The sequence below is a fragment of the Lactuca virosa genome, chromosome 5, assembly GCF_052849685.1.
Source record: "Lactuca virosa cultivar CGN04683 chromosome 5, Lactuca_virosa_CGN04683_v6, whole genome shotgun sequence".
In the NCBI taxonomy this organism is placed as follows: domain Eukaryota; kingdom Viridiplantae; phylum Streptophyta; class Magnoliopsida; order Asterales; family Asteraceae; genus Lactuca; species Lactuca virosa.
In genome coordinates this window covers 449800379-449817800 of record NC_136430.1, presented here as the reverse complement: position 1 = coordinate 449817800, position 17422 = coordinate 449800379, and positions in this window count along the sequence as shown.

The following is a 17422-nucleotide window of genomic DNA, read 5'->3' as shown; positions in this document are numbered from 1 at the left end:
TGATTATTTGCTATAATAATCAAAAGGTATGTAAACCCTAATCCACTATAATTTTCAATTAATGTAGGGGTTCCTTAGGGTTCTTGATGTTCATTAGATTATAACTATCAATAGAGAAAACTTAGATCCAAATAGGTTGCATGTGAACTTAAGGGTTAAGTTATTTTGCCTCATGCTTTGATTTATAACCTATAAAACCTATCAAAAACGTCATACAGGAGAGCATCGCGTGGAAATGGATCGGGCTTAGCAGTCAGCGATCGTGAAAATGTCATGAGCGAGAGCATCATGTGGAAATGGATTAGAAAAGCTTGTCAGTCGTTAAGCCTTGTCCGCAGAGCATGCCACGAGATAGAGTTGGGCTAAAAAGCCAAGGAACTCACGGAAAAGGTTATGAACCTTCTGAACCTTATAGACGGAGTTTGCCATTATAATGTAGTTGGGTTGAGAAGCCAAGCAACTCAAGGAAAAGGTTATCAACCTTCTGAACCTTGTAGGCGGAGCTTGCCGCTGTAATGGAGTTGGGCTGAAAATCCAAGCAACTCAAGGCAAAGGTTATGAATCTTCCAAACCTTGTAGGCGGATCTTTCCGCTATAATGGAATTGGGATGAGAAGCCAAGCAGCTCAAGGAAAAGCTTATGAACCTTTTGAAACTTGTAGGCGGAGCTAAGAGCCTACAATCATATAGTTGGTCCTGGGTGATCAGTTTGGGCAGTAATATAATGGTAACTAGTGCATGATTTCATTGACTATAAGTAAAGAAATACTCAGGCATGTAGAAAAGCTGCTTGTGTTGCAATAAAATGGTTTAGTTGTTGTGTGCAACATGGATGCCACTAGGAAACTATATGGTGGTGATATTGTTGGGAGCTAGGAAGAGGTGGGTTGCCAAGCTACTGAGAAGAGCTAGGCAGTACGGGCGTTGAGAAGATATAGGTAGCAGGGCTGTTAGGAGCCGCGCAATCGGGCTGCTGAGAGCCGGGATGCAGGGCTGCTGAGAGCCAAGCTGTGAAGTTGTTGTTAAGAGTTGGGTAGCCGAGCTGCTTCTTCAAAAATGATGTTATCTTTCGAGGATATTATCATGTACAATATCAATTTGTCTTGTAGTTCAGCTCCGCCCTCATAATGGAGATAATAACTTTGCGTAGTGTTGTATTAACCCTTTTACTCCCCCCTTTTTGGAAAGGATGAAAATGAGAAATGATGAATATGTGGGGTTGCTCTTTGTATAAATTAGTGTGGATTGCTTTTGTGTAGTCTTGATTTAATTCAAAGGGTGTGTATAAGCTTGTATATGATAATGTCATCGATTTTGGAGGGTTGCTTTCGTGGGTGGTGACTTTTAGCATAAGGGTCGTCATTTGTGATTTGTCGTAAGGTTTTTTCACGGTTTGATAATGATATAAGATAACCGGACAATGTTTTGCAAGTTTTGTTGCAAGCTTGGTTGTAGATACTAGCATATGTGTCATGCTAGTATATGTGTCATGCTAAAGGAAATTGAGTTGAGACTTCATTATCCATTGGATTGTGCTTGCACGTTTGTGCCTCATTCGCTCGTGTTTATGAATGTATATTTGTGTAGAAACATAAACGACGACCCAACTGAAAGGTTGATCTCATTTTGTTGTCATGATGCAGGCTGACATGGCAGCGAGACTGTCAGGATGCTAGGCTGCAATTTGAAATGTTTGCATCTGAATAGACTCACACAAACAAATTTAATTAGTTAGTTTGTTTCTTGAAATAATAAAGAAATTCGGTTTTATGTGGAGATCATTTTTCAAAGAGCTTCGCGATGTGCTGAAAGTAAACTACTCTTCTTCCCCCCCACCTTTTTTTTAAAACGACGAGTGGATCGGACCACAACACATCTTCTTGAACCGGATTTAGTTATACCGAATTACAACACGCAAGCAATGAGCGATTGATTGGCTATATTGTCTTGCGAAAAATAGCCCATTTATGGTAGAAATAAACATATTCATTTTGGCAAAAAGACGGTTAACAACAACGAAACTCTTGGAGGTTTTATGAAATGCACAAACATTGCAGCTATGTTTACAAACAGTTGCTTCAAAGAATAGATGATACATAGAAAACCTTAGCTAAACAATGGTTTCCTGATAATATTTGAGCTAGAGATAGGGTAAAAAACTCATAAAAAGTTCTATTCTCCTGAACATGCTAAAGATATCACCAAAACATAAATGAAATATATCTGAGGAGATATTTGTAAACTTAAATCATGTTTGTATGAACAAAAACAAACCAGATCATGAGACCTTAGCAAAATACGAAGCAGATCCAGAGATATAAGCATTAGTATGAGAGCATAACGGATCTGAACAAATAGTGGTCGAAATGAACGAATCTGGACAGATCTTGGCAAGAGCACTACGAATCTAACCAAATGAGGGTTGAAATGAGCATATTCGGACAAACCTGAGTTGAAAAACAATAGATCTGAACAGATATAGGCGAAAACGAGAGACAAAGCGAGACGATAGTCATTTTATCGAATCCTATGGATAGCGCCAATGTGGCGGCCTGATCTCACGTCGCAACACATACCATCACATATTCAAAGCAATATAACCTACATTGGACAAAAAACAACCCAGTAGCCATATGGCATGGTCTTGACGCAAGTCATACCATTGCATATTCGAAGCAATATAACCTACACGAGACAAACAATAACTCGGTAGGCATATGGAATGGTACTGAAGCAAGTCATACCATCGCATATTCATAGCAATATAACCTTCGTGGGACAAACAAAAACATGGTAGGCATACGTCATGGTATTGATGCAAGTCATACCATTGCATATTCAAAGCAATATAACTTACACTGGACAAACAACAACCCGGTAGGCATATGGCATGATATTAATGCAAGTCATACCATCGCATATTCAAAGCAATATAACCTACACGGGACAAACAACAACCCAGTAGGCATATGGCATGGTATTGAAGCAAGTCATACCATCGCATATTCAAAATAATATAACCCACACAGGACAAACAAAAACCTAGTAAGCATATGGCACGGTATTGAATCAAGTCACACCATCACATATTTATCAGAATATAACCTATATAATAGTAAGAACAACATGATAGACACAATCCTACCCAATCATGTTAACATATACATTGCACATAAGGATTATGTTAATAGTCCAATGCTGTACAATTCCATTATAAAACCACCGAAATGGATATTAGTAAGATTTTAAAAGAAGTCAAACACACAAAACAGCCAAGGAAAAGACAAGTTTCATGGAATAAACATCAAAAGGATCATTCTAATCACCAAGGACATACAATATGGGGTAGCAGAGAACAAAGAAAGTAAATTGGTTACGCTTGCAAGCAACCACAGTTTGATGCATGCAATTACACCAAAAAGGAAGAAGCATAACCAACACAAAATGTGAGATTCATAGAGATCTGACAATAAGATGAGTCTGGAGAACTCGGTTCTCCCGAAGACATGCCTCGTAATCATCTTCCAAAAGCGACCGTTAATTCTCCAACAAAACTATTCTCTCTGAGGCAACACGGTACCAGTGAGACAACTCAGTGTGTAGTTTACTAGCTCTGAATAACATTTCTTCACCATCTAACTTCATACCTTCAGCAACTCTCAAATTAACTTCGGAAGAAAGATACCGGTCACAAAAAATTAGCAATCCATCGAACAAGTTAGATTTTTCACCATTCACAATGGAAAATATCTCCAACATGACAAATAGAGTGACAAGCTTCATCCAACTATTTTTGTAACATAAGACAGGAAGAGCAAGCCCCTACAACAAAGAATAAAAGCTAAGAACTGAAAGCAGCAGAAGTAAAAGAAAAATAATGATACAAAATCTTTTTACCTTGAACACCGGGAAGTTGAAAATCAAGAAGTATGTGGGGAAAAGAGATAGGCGACGTCGTTAGCTCACGCAAAAAAATTCATACTGGTGGGGTGTTGACGAGCGTTTGCGTTTATGAGATGTGGTAGGAACCAAAGAAAAAGAAGCTTCAAAACCCAAAGGCGAAGGAAAAAGCAACAAGTATCCACGGAGGAAACTGATGAAGTTCCTAGAAGTTGTTCAACTGAAAACACATCTGACCCAAATCCAGGTAGTCGCAAAGGCGACCCAGATGTATGAACTACCAAGTCTTGAGGAGATATTTCACTAGAGATATGCGCAGACAAATTAAAAGTGCATTTACTTTTTCCTACAACATTAAATGCGCAAAAAGAAACAGGAAGACAACATTTATATCAAGTGAAATTGGGAATTAGAATTAGGGATACATTACTAAATCAAGAAGGATAAATCCATTATTACTAACACAGACAATTAACTAATAACACTGGTAGTTGATTTCGAGCTTTCCAATTCGAGTTCGTATGACATAAAGCCAGCACAACCGCAGGGAAAAAAGACCTCTTTATGCAATAACGGGAAAATAAAGGGGTATACCTAAACAAGTCTGCTATCAACGACACTTCGTCGTCTAAGTTAGGCAGAGGACCAAGAACATTAGGGAGGCAAAGGCTTTTTGAATCAACCCATAAAAATTTGCTTTTCCATCCACCATTGACACCAGGAAGATCGTCAGAAAGTGGGAAATGACAGGTACTGAAAGAATACCAATTTCCATATTTTTTTTCAAACGATAAAAATAATGAAATAGTAACACATGAAGAGGAATGCGACATGATACACAAAAAGCTTCAAAGGTAATAAGCTTTGAAACATCATTAGGGAAAAGTTGAATCAGATGGATTACATAGAAATATAACACTTCTAAGAAGAATGTTGTAGGAGGAAGCCTTAAGCCACAAAGGATATGTATAATATTGTCAAGAATACACAATTATGATGAAGGAAGGGAAATGTCATGTACTGAAGAAAGCTGGTGCTCGTGAACATACCGATCTAGTGTAAAGTTGTCAACCTGAGAAGAAACAGATGGTTTGTCGCAAGCCATGGCAAAAGCGACATGGAAAGCAAGAAAGATCAGAAATTAGAAGATTCTAAAATGGTGTAATTGACTAACAGCAGAAGTATTTAATAAACCCTACAATTATTACACATGAGACGTTTCGCCTATCGAGAAAGATTTAAAAGTCTAAACGGATTTCCTATTTTAGCGTCATTCTTTTACCCTTCAGAATGGAGGCTTAATGGTGTACTCGGGTTGGCTCATTAAACCAACATCGGCCCAGTCACAACAGATGGTTTATAAATAATAAGGCAAAATAGTTCGGCCCACCAAACCAACATTGACCTAGCCACAACAGATCAGTTTATAAATAATAAATTACAGATGTTCAAAGTAATCAATGCTTAAGGCAACACCAAAACACAACAAGCAAAAGGTAGGAAATAATACATATCCCATAAGTCGTGCAATTAGAGGATCCTGGCAATAGTAAAATATAAAGCAGTACACATAACCTAGTTATCTTTACCTGGTTAACACAAGCTATTGGGTAAAACCTTGTACCAAGGAATATAGAGATACCTATAAAAAAACCTTGAATACACAATGATAGGGTAACGTTTTCAGGACACAGAACTATTTGCAAATGTTGTTTATAGATTCAAGTGACATCTAACTTAGGCATCAGAGAGCAATACTGGGGTCTAACCTTCAATATGGCTTTCTAACCTATTAGTTGTCTTCTTTTGCAGCGTGTCTTCCCGAATGTTCATTAGGAAAGGTTGTCGATAACTGTCTACCACGTATCTGGAAGACCACATAACAACAATAAGCCAGTAATATGTGCATTCCAGTTGATGTCTTTTTTTCAAATATGATGTACGATAACTGCAATGTTGTATGTCAATTAGTATAAGAAATATTATTCCATGATTAGTGACAAAGATGTAGTTATCATTAACAACATATATTTGTTATTATTTTAACTATATAAATGTGTAATGTAAATCATGTATGTATTTACATAGTATATATAAGATTGTGTACAACCACACAAAGTGTTTTAAGTGAATTAAGTTATTACAAAGTTCAATTTAATCGATTCAAAGTTCTTTAAATACGTCAAGTTCTAATAAAGTTTGTGTTCAACCACATATTATATTTTTCACCACGTTCTCACATAACAATGCATTAAACTCTATAAAACTTAGTGAATTATCATACCAGAATTTTGTTTCTTTCATACAAATTTACTAATTTTTTTTTGAACGACATGACATGGTTAATGGTTAGCAGTTAGTATCATGAAATCGTCAACGCCTGGATTAGAACTCGAGACCTCCAATTTAAGAGGCAAAGCCTCTAGCAAGTGAGCTAGTCCCACTTGGCGAAACAGAGTCGACACCACCAACCTATATATACTATCATATTACTAGTTAATTACTTATGGTACTTTGCGCTCTATAAAGTTTACTGAAATATATTTAAAGAAATTAAAGAAATTAGTTTTTTTTCCATTCATATTGTAACATCCGGAATTTCGGGTATATTTCAATTTTGAGGATTTAGGAGGGACTCGACGAGTCGCAGGTCTGACTCGCCGAGTCACGACGAGTTGATCACGTGGATTAAAACTCGACGAGTCCAAGTATGGACTCACCGAGTAGGTACTGGGCAGAGAAAACCCTAAGTTCCGGGGTTGGAGCCTGTTTAAAGGAACTTATGACCTTGGATGCGCTTCATATCCCCTTTGAGAAACCCTAAATCGCCATTGGAGCCAAGGGAGAGTTCTTGTGATGAAATCAAGTAATTTTGGTGTGGTTTTGCAAAGGAAGAGAAGGGATTCAGCTAGAAGGACCAAAGGAGGTTGTTATTCTGAGACATCCAAGCAAGGATCTCCATTTTGAGGTAGTATTTCGCCCCTTCCTTCTGTTTTGTGTAGAATCCTTGAATCTAGGGTTTTCTTTACCCTTTCTTGGATAGTATATGATGCATATGAGGTCCCAATATGGAAAAAGTATTAGATCTGGACCTTAAGAGGTTCAGAGAGTCCCAGTCTTCCAGCTTTTTGCAGTTCCATTGGAGTTATGAACCTAGGTTGCCATTTTAGAAGCTATTTCACCAAAAGAAGCCCTTTGTTGGTTGCATGAGTGTAAAGGTCGAACCTTTACGTGATTATCGTGTTTGGGAAGGTCATATCTATAGGTTAGAGAAGCAGATATGACCTCAGAAGGTCATTTGAGTGTTGCCATGGAAGCAACTCGCCGAGTTCATAAGTGGACTCGACGAGTCGAGTCGGGGTTACCCCGCGATTCGTGACAGGTGTAACCCATCGAGTGAAGGGATGACTCGACGTGCCGAGTGAGGCTAGAAGGATTCTGAGGACCCGCATGGACTCGCCGAGTCACCCATGTGCACTCGACGAGTCGGGTCAAAGTTTGATCGTTAACTTTAGTTGACCTTAGGGTTTTGGTCAAGCTGATTCAGGAGAGTTCAGGGAGGGGTAGGATGACCTTCTACCCAATCTTTAGAGACGAGGCTATGAGAAGGTATTGATCAGGAATGTTATTCGTATGATAGGAGGAGGCTAGGTCGGGACGACAAGCACGAGATTTTATCCGACTTCGTACGAGGTGAGTCTTCTCACTATACTTTACCTAGAGTGGTAATTATGTGTGACCGGAAGGTCTTATATGCTGTGCAGAATATGTGATGTATGTTGTTATGTGATATGTATGTGCTATGTTATGAGTAGTATGGTATGGAACGGAAGGTCAACAGTGAATGGACCGGAAGGTCAAGATGATGAGGACCGCAAGGTCATTATGGGTAGGACCGGAAGGTCTACCAGGGTTGTGGGACGGAAGTCCTCTGAGACACAGTGGCCGGAAGGTCTTATAGCCTTGAGCGGCGTATGTGCGTATGTGGTATTTTGGGGAACTCACTAAGCATTTATGCTTACAGTTATTGTGTTATGTGTTTCAGGTACTAGCGAGGATCGCGGGAAGGCGCCGGCATGATCCGTACACACTCATGGAGTTTATGTCTTGAGATCCTGGGATATGTATTGTTATGATAACATTGGATACATTATGTTTTGATATTACCTTATGAAATAAAGTATGTTTTAAAAATGAAAAATTGTTTTGGAGATTTACGTCGTTACAAGTTGGTATCAGAGCCTTGGTTTGAGGGATTCGGATGCACCTTCGGGCGTATCCGAACTCAAACTGAGGATTTCAGAAAGTTTTTCATAAAAAGGAACAATTTTTCTAAAAGTGTAAAAGACTTTGAGAAAAGCAGAAAGGAACAGTGTGTAGGATCAGGCAGCGCCCGAACGGTGATTTCCCAAAATACCCTTACATTATGTATTATGAGATATGATATGATATGTGATGCATGCTAGAGTAGGGTAGGTATTCATATTAGGACTAGAGTGGCCTGATTTGTGATGCCTTAGCCTAGAAAGATTTCTGCTGCTATGTGATGCTTGAGAGTGAGTAGGTAGCAGTGAGGAGCTTATGAGAGGTCTACCGAAGGGTAGCCTATGCTAGCGAGGTGTAGAGTACTTGTGATCTGGGATCCTAGGAGGAGGACTTGGGGTGAATACTGATGCGGTGTGGACGGTAGTATAGGGCCCGTGCTACTGAAGACACCGGATCAGTGAGCAGTCCAAGTAAGAATCCTTAGGGTACCAAGGAACAAGTAGGGTTGGGTGATCGAGTGCGAGTATACTCGATCGAGTCTCTGGTATCTTTGTGTTGTGTTTCAGAGACATCATGGTTGGTACACCACACACACCGGAGAGCAGCGGTGTTAGCGATGATGAGATTCGCCGTATGATTCATGACGAGATGACCGCGGCGATCCGGAAGGCTAATCCGGAGGATGATAAGTAACGGATTGAGAAGTGGCGTCATGGTTCGAGTACCATGAGTTGTAGCAGGTCGAGAGGCGATGTCATGGTTCGAATGCCATGATGTGAGGTGGAATGAGAAGAGGGAACATGGTTCGAGTACCATGATTCGTAGAAGATTAAGAGGAGATAACATGGTGCAGGTACCATGATTCATAGCAGATCGAGAGGTGGCCACGCGGTTTGAGTACCATGACATGTGGCGGTTAGCATTTCTGGTTTTTACCGGTTATTCCATGGGGATTGTCTAGACTGAGATCAGAGGTGAATGATTATGGGGCCAGAAGGCCTTGATGAACAAGTTTTAGTGGAGCATCCCTTGAAAAGGGAAATCGAGTGAGCTCCGAGGGATTGTGGATAATATGCCAGTTGGAGTCGCAAGACTCAGGGATGAGTAGGGATGGTGCAGTATGGGAGAATACGGTCTGGGCTGGGCAACCGGCCGATAGTGGAGAGGTCACTTTCTGAGACCCGAGTGGTGCTATTTCCGTTTCCTGTGGGAGACGTAAGAGGTGATGGAATTTCAGTTTTTGAGTTTGAGGGTGAGCCCTGTGGGATTGCACAGATGGTGATCTTCAACCAGAGTATGTGGCAGCAGGTCTGCCGCAAGGTAAAGATATAGCTTGAACAGGTCGTCAGTGGGGACTGAGATGGTCAAGGACCAGGATACACCCTAATTGAGTATAGTAGGGCATGTGTTAGTTGCAGCGTCGGACGATCAAGAGGAGTATATCAGGGCGGTGACCCTTATTGTCTTTGATGGGTATTAAGAGTGCAAGTATGGTTTCTGCTATTATGATAAGTGACGTGATGGAATGTTGGTTGAGGAGTCGATGATGAGGAGTACGGTAGATCATTAGTTCTAGACTAAGAGTCAGGGTTAATACTGGACAGTTGGGAGGTCCGGTGCTGGAATGGTGTGAGATTCTGAATGACTATAGGCAGTCATGGTGGGAAGTTCTGAGGATTTCATCTGAGTTTCGGTGCATTTGGAGTTGCTCGATCTCTGTCGGGAGATCATCGAGCATTGCGTAGCACCTTCCAAGAGTAGGTGCGATGTTACTGGTAGAAACAACCGTGGGATAGATTGCTGGTGCATCGATTGGGGATGGTTCGAACCCTAAGTGGGGGAGAACCGGGTATTTTATTGAAGGGATCAAAGATTCGATTGAGAATGGTTAGAGATCTAGATATAGAGACCGGCGGTGCGAATTCATTGAGACCAAGGTTGTTGGTGATTGAGACGAGGTGTAGAGCGAGATAATGCATGTGTTATTTTTGGAAAGGATGAGTGCCTCCACGGCAAGTGGCCGTTGGGCGGAGACCTTGGGGTGAACGGGAATTCTTCGAGGTCATAATGGTGAATTCGAGATGGTTGGCTCATAGGGTGAGTTTGGCGGGTAAGAAATTATGATTCAGTGATGGGGCTGTTATTCAGCTTGGGAAGGGCAGAAGTTGATTAGACAACCAATTTCAGGTTATGGAACAGGAAGATCAGTGGATGAGACGAGACGTCATGAGGTTCTATGTGGTGTATCGAGATATCCGAATTTAATGCATTGGATTTCGGATAACTTTGAGACTTGAGTAGAGACAGCAAGTGGTGGGTCAAGCATCGATGATTCCAGTGGGAGCCCTTTCGGTTAATGACAGCAAGTGAGACTGTCCAAGAATATGGATTGCAGCAGGGAAGGGTGTTTTGTTATGACGATTGCCGCCCGATATAGTGATGCATAATTTGGGTAAGTGCATGCACCTATCTATGATTGATCCGCGAAATGTGAGTCAGTCAGAGGTTGTTGTGATGCTACGGGAAGTCGTAGTACTCACTAGTCAGAGGTTGTTGTGATGTTACGGGAAGCCGTAGTACTCACTAGTCAGAGGTTGTTGTGATGCCACGGGAAGCCGTAGTACTCACTAGTCAGAGGTTGTTGTGATGCTACGGGAAGCCGTAGTACTCACTAGTCAGAGGTTGTTGTGATGCTACGGGAAGCCGTAGTACTCACTAGTCAGAGGTTGTTGTGATGCTACGGGAAGCCGTAGTACTCACTAGTCAGAGGTTGTTGTGATGCTACGGGAAGCCGTAGTACTCACTAGTCAGAGGGTCTTGTGATGCTACGGGAATTCGTAGTACTCACTAGTCAGAGGGTGTTGTGATGCTACGGGAAGCCGTAGTATTCACTAGTCAGAGGGTGTTGTGATGCTACGGGAAGTCGTAGTACTCACTAGTCAGAGGTGTGGTGATACTGCGGGAAGCCGTAGTACTCACCAGTTAGTGAGAGGTTGTGGTGATACTGCGGGAAGCCGTAGTACTCACCAATCAGTAAGAGGTTGATGTGATGCTACGGGAAGACGTAGTACACACTAGTCAGCGAGAAGTTGTTGGGGTAAAGTACTCATTGATCAGAGTGTGGCGCAGAAGAGTTTTAGGCATGGGGTGGCCCTAAATTATGCGTTTTTGGGAACCTGGTGGTTGGACCAGGGACGAGACCGGGGTCTCCTCAAGGATAGGGAGTCATTATGTTCTGAGTAAGGTGTGGGCATTGCAATCCGAATGAATGGGATAAGTGAGGTACGCATGGGTTGCGGGAAATGAGTTCTGAGTTGAGTGCTTTGTTGGGACGAGTGGTTCCAACTCTAGGTCGGACCAAACTCTCGAGTTTGAGTTAGGATCTGGTGGTGCGTTGGATAGGCAAGATGAGATTCTGGATTCTGAGGCGGGTTCCATGTTGAGGAGTATTGTTTGTCATCTGATGTCTTAGACCTGTGTGGGTTAGTACTCGGGTACGGGAGGTACCGCAAGTTGCATGGAACTATGAGTAACAGATGACAGAGGACGGGGCTGAGTCGATCTTCAGCTGGGAAGGTAGCATTCGCTTTGGATTATGCAAACTTCGTTACTTGTGTGTCACGTTGGGCCGATGTGGTTATAGTAAGAAGGAAACCATGGAGACGGTTGGGATAATGCAACGGACGACCCTGGAGGTTCAACTGTTGGGTCGAGATCAGACCTGGTACTCAGTGTTAAAAAGGGATACGAGGAATGGAGCTGAGGCTTATGATTTTTAGATGTCTGAGGACACTTCAGGGCGAGCACGATTATTCTTTTGGGTTTGAGGGCAAAGAGTTGAGAATTCTTTGTTTGGTGGGGTTCCGATAGTAGTTCAGTGGATGAGCCCTGCTGGGACGTGAACCTTTCCGTTTCTTGAGTCGTGATTCGGATGGTTGCTATGTTTGGTATGAGGGATCGGTAGCCGATTGTTGGATTATGTCTGGAGAGAATCTGAAGGGTTGGTTTTCCTCCGGGATTGGAAATTCCTGTTGGGATCCAGGTATCCAGAGAAGATGGAAGCTGTGTGGCAGGAGATCCTATCGATGGTGCCACTTGGTTATGGGATGCGATCTGTATGTGGAGAAGCGATTTCGAGGGCGAAATCTAATTTAAGTGGGGGAGAATTGTAACATCCGGAATTTTGGATATATTTCAATTTTGAGGATTTAGGAGGGACTCGACGAGTCGCAGGTCTGACTCGCCGAGTCACGACGAGTTGATCACGTGGATTAAATGAGCGGACTCGACGAGTCCAAGTATGGACTCGCCGAGTAGGTACTGGGCAGAGAAAACCCTAAGTTCCGGGGTTGGAGCCTATTTAAAGGAACTTATGACCTTGGATGCGCCTCATATCCCCTTTGAGAAACCCTATATCGCCATTGGAGCCAAGGGAGAGTTCTTGTGATGAAATTAAGTAATTTTGGTGTGGTTTTGCAAAGGAAGAGAAGGGATTCAGCTAGAAGGACCAAATGAGGTTGTTATTCTGAAACATCCAAGCAAGGATCTCCATTTTGAGGTAGTATTTCCCCCCTTCATTCTGTTTTGTGTAGAAACCTTGAATCTAGGGTTTTCTTTACCCTTTCTTGGATAGTATATGATGCATATGAGGTCCCAATATGGAAAAATTATTAGATTTGGACCTTAAGAGGTTCAGAGAGTCCCAGTCTTCCAGCTTTTTGCAGTTCCATTGGAGTTATGAACCTAGGTTGCCATTTTAGAAGCTATTTCACCAAAAGAAGCCCTTTGTTGGTTGCATGAGTGTAAAGGTCGAACCTTTACGTGATTATCGTGTTTGGGAAGGTCATATCTATAGGTTAGAGAAGCAGATATGACCTCAGAAGGTCATTTGAGTGTTGCCATGGAAGCAACTCGCCGAGTTCATAAGTGGACTCGACGAGTCGAGTCGGGGTTACCCCGCGATTCGTGACAGGTGTAACCCATCGAGTGAAGGGATGACTCGACGTGCCGAGTGAGGCTAGAAGGATTCTGAGGACCCGCATGGACTCGCCGAGTCACCCATGTGCACTCGACGAGTCGGGTCAAAGTTTGATCGTTAACTTTAGTTGACCTTAGGGTTTTGGTCAAGCTGATTCAGGAGAGTTCAGGGAGGGGTAGGATGACCTTCTACCCAATCTTTAGAGACGAGGCTATGAGAGAGTATTGATCATGAATGTTATTCGTATGATAGGAGGAGGCTAGGTCGGGACGGCAAGCACGAGATTTTATCCGACTTCGTACGAGGTGAGTCTTCTCACTATACTTTACCTAGAGTGGTAATTATGTGTGACCGGAAGGTCTTATATGTTGTGCAGAATATGTGATGTATGTTGTTATGTGATATGTATGTGCTATGTTATGAGTAGTATGGTACGTGTCACACCCCCAAACCAAGGATGGCGGAAACGTCCGGGGGTGGAGGACTTCATGTGTAGTATCATAACAACAATTGTAATAGTAATTCAAGCAAACACAACCAACATATATATAATTGAAAAAGTTACATCATTGTATGAATTACATGTTTACGAATCAATTACAATATGTTGACAAAATATGAAATAGTAGACGCCTTAGCGTCCCATCCTCAAAAGCACTTGATTACCTGTTTAATGATTTCCTGAGAATACAAGTTGTTTGAAAAAGTGTCAACACAAAGGTTGGTGAGTTCATAAGCTTTTGTTTGGTATTATTAAAAGCCTTTCGTTTGTGAAAGTAGTATTTGTGTTAGAAAATCCAATATTTTCCTTAATGTGTAAATGTAGTCTTAAAACCCAAAGACCGAAATGTACAAGTAATTTGTCATATTTATAGTAAAACAATGCAAGTTTAAATCGACATAAACTCATTAAATTTTAATGAAGTTCCCGTAAATTCCAACGTTTATTAATACTTTATGTGAGTTATTATAACCATGCTATGACCTAGTTGGCCCGAAACGACGTTCTTCAGGCGTCAGAAATGTTATGACATTTGTCACCCCAGACCTGCCGGTCTAGCTGTTGCATGCAGCTTAGGTGTGGGTTTGTCAAACCCAATATAGATCTATACACAAGTATCACGCTCTCCCTCAAGGAGACTCTGGTTACAATACAGGACTTAATGGTAATTTGAAGTAAATGTCTCACAAAGTCATTAACGGAATTACGTGTTATGAAAAACTTGGTACCGTATGGCCGTACCTTGCTTAATGAAAATATCCTTTGTATAAATGTACCCTTTTTAAATGTATTTGTTATGTAATGTATCATAAACTATACCTATTATAGTTTATCAACCAAGGGTAGTACGTGGTAATGTATGCAAACTATATTCAAAATAGTTTATTAAATGTTTGAATGTATCGATTGTACTTTGATTATAATCACTTGTTATTCTTTATATTTTATATGACCAAATCCATTTGTAAACTGATGTGCGTCTAAATATTAAGATAAAATGTCATATATTGCAATAACATATAATCACATAAAGATATACACCTTGCTCAACATGTTACAAGGTGAAATGAAATTAACAGCAACTTTTCGTTGAAAAACAGTTTCTGTTACTGTTCTTAGAAAATTTATAAAAAAATCATCAAAGCTCTAAATCCAAATCCACAAATTTTGAGAGTTTGGAATATGAGTCTAGTTTGTTCGTAAATTTTACCATGATTTTTAGTGATCTCTAACAGAGGTGAAAATGTTCATAATCACAGACTGGTCCGGGTTTGCCTCTGAAATGACAGACAGTTTTGTAAAAATCACCATACATTGTAGAAAAATCATATGGAGATGTGCAAGTAGTCATTTTAAAGCTAAGAGTTTGAACTACTTGCACCTGGAACAGTTTTGAAAACTAAAATATTTAAGTTGACCAAAACAGTCCGTGATTAACGTCCATCTTTTCTGATGTAATCTGTTAGAAAAAGTTTAATTGTGTTCTTGATGATTTTACTTGTATTCCCCCCTTAAAACTTAAGAAAAACATGTAAATGTAGGGGTATGAACTCACCTTATGTGATTTCAGTAGATGAAAGTGAGATAGAGGAAGTGTTCAACCCAAGAACACTAAGAAGATGTCTTGATGATTCGAGAATCTAACACCGAATAAGATGGAATTTGTGTAAGATATCAATGATTTGAGTAGAATGGAGTTTAATAATTATGTGAATGATGAAGATACTTACTAATTGAAGGAAGAAATCCCTGGAGAAAGCCTTGAAGTTCTTGAAATTGAGAGAAAAGATGAGAGAATTTTGGAGAGTGTCCTTTGGTTGCTAAGTGTAGAATGAAAGAACTTTATGGAGAATGAGGAGAGAGGATCAATCCTCCAGCTCTTAGAACATGGGAAGAGCTGGAGATTGGGTGTAAAGGTCCACTAAGGTGACAAGGAGTAGTGGGAAAGAGTGGATGATCATAGAGTGAGGTGGTGGTGGCTTGCTTTTGTCATAAAATAAGGAAAAGCAAATATTCCCTCAATAATTAGTCCAACCACCAATTCTTTTAATACATTTTTCTAAAAACCCTGGAGATTTATATATTTTGGGGCCTTAGTTTATAAAATAAAGTTTTGGGTGAAAATCTCACGTTAAAATAATGAAAAACGGAGTTAAAACGAAGTCGTAGTCGAAAAACCGGAAAATTTATGACACGCAAACATGCATGTCGTCTTCTTTTATGATAGGGGCTTCCTTGATACTCATTGCGTGTCATCAACACGCGAGTCGTAAGGTTACAACAGATAAATGTGTGTCGTCTTCCTTTATGACAGGGACTTCGGTCCTGAAGCTTCAGTTTTGGGTCCTTAAGCCTATTTTACCCGTTTTTACCCCGTTTCAAGTGGTTTTTGACCCAGTTAAGGGTCGGGATGGCCCGAATGATTACAAAAAATTAAAGGAACTTTTGAGAGAGATTTGGGAGAGATTCGGGAGTGATTTGGGAGAGATTTTAATAGAGAGAGGTTGAGTGAAAGAGATTGTGAGAGGTTTCGTTTGTGATCTTTTTGAGTGTCCGGCTTCGCAACGAAAGGTCCATAAACCCCGTTAAGCCATGATTTAGTGTCTTACACAATCCCGATGATTGTGCAATAGTGTTTTATCGCTTTGGTTTGTTGTTTAGCACTGTTAAGGCTAAGGAAAATCAAACACATGAATTTTTCAAATGATGTTTTCTCATTGAAATAGCGAATTGTATAATGTAAACCCTAACATACAAGGGTTAATGGAGTTGACCGGTTTGACTTGTTGACTTTGTTTGACTTTGACTTGAGCGAAATTTGACGGCTGTCACAGTACGGACCGGAAGGTCAACAGTGAATGGACCGGAAGGTCAAGATGATGAGGACCGGAAGGTCATTATGGGTAGGACCGGAAGGTCTACCAGGGTTGTGGGACGGAAGTCCTCTGAGACACAGTGACCGGAAGGTCTTATAGCCTTGAGGGGCGTATGTGCGTATGTGGTATTTTGGGGAACTCACTAAGCATTTATGCTTACAGTTGTTGTGTTATGTGTTTCAGGTACTAGCGAGGATCGCGGGAAGGCGCCGGCATGATCCGTACACACTCATGGAGTTTATGTCTTGAGATCCTGGGATATGTTTTGTTATGATAACATTGGATACATTATGTTTTGATATTACCTTATGAAATAAAGTATGTTTTAAAAATGAAAAATTGTTTTGGAGATATACGTTTACTTTGCACTCTATAAAGTTTTTTGAAATATATTTAAATAAATTAAAGAAATTAGTTTTTTTTTCCATTCATATTTCAATAATAGTAAACTTAAAATCTATTGAATGCAAACTAGACATTCTGCTATATTTTTTAAAATTTCATTGAATCCCGCTATTATTGAATTTAATCTATTGCATTCTAAAGTACTAGTATCCCACTTCATTAATCTATTCTTATCAACCATAAATTGTTCGGAACTTAAGACAATAATTTTGTATATACAAGGCATCAATTAGTTAATAAAACAAAACATAAATAAATTATGCAACCGAATTGATGGATTCATCTTTAGGTCTACCTCAACAAAGAATTATTTATTGTCTGCCAATTTGTTTGATAACTCTCTTCTTTGGTTCATACTGAAACGACAACACCAAATAATGACTCACATTCCACTCGATAATCGAATGGAACATAATCAAACGTTTAGTATCTCATGTAAGACTTCTTATGATCCAAACACCGTCAGATTTACTTTTTCATGTTCTTTTTTTAATTT